Here is a 499-nt window from a genome sequence, read left to right as displayed (position 1 = left end):
CCCCCCCTCCGCGAATCCTATTCCAACTAGGAAAGGGGGGAGTCCTACTCCCGGAGGGAGTAGGACTCCTCCTGGCGCGCCTCTCCTGGCCGGCCGCACTCCCCCCCTTGAGCCTTTATATACGGAGGCAGGGGCACCCCCTAGAGACACAAGTTGATCCACGTGATCATATTCTTAGCCGTGTGCGGTGCCCCCTTCCACCATAGTCCTCGATAATATTGTAGCGGTGCTTAGGCGAAGCCCTGCGACAGCAGTACATCAAGATCGTCGCCACGCCGTCGTGCTGACGGAACTCTTCCCCGACACTTTGCTGGATCTAAGTCCAGGGATCGTCATCGAGCTGAACGTGTGCTAGAACTCGAAGGTGCCGTAGTTTCGGTGCTTGATCGGTCGACCGTGGAGACGTACGACTACATTAACCAAGTTAACGCTTCCGTTGTCGATCTACAAGGGTACGTAGATCACACTCTCCCCCTCTCGTTGCTATGCATCACCATGA

Source organism: Triticum aestivum, chromosome 6A (genome assembly GCF_018294505.1).
Source record: "Triticum aestivum cultivar Chinese Spring chromosome 6A, IWGSC CS RefSeq v2.1, whole genome shotgun sequence".
In the NCBI taxonomy this organism is placed as follows: Eukaryota; Viridiplantae; Streptophyta; class Magnoliopsida; order Poales; family Poaceae; genus Triticum; species Triticum aestivum.
This window is presented reverse-complemented; position numbering follows the sequence as displayed.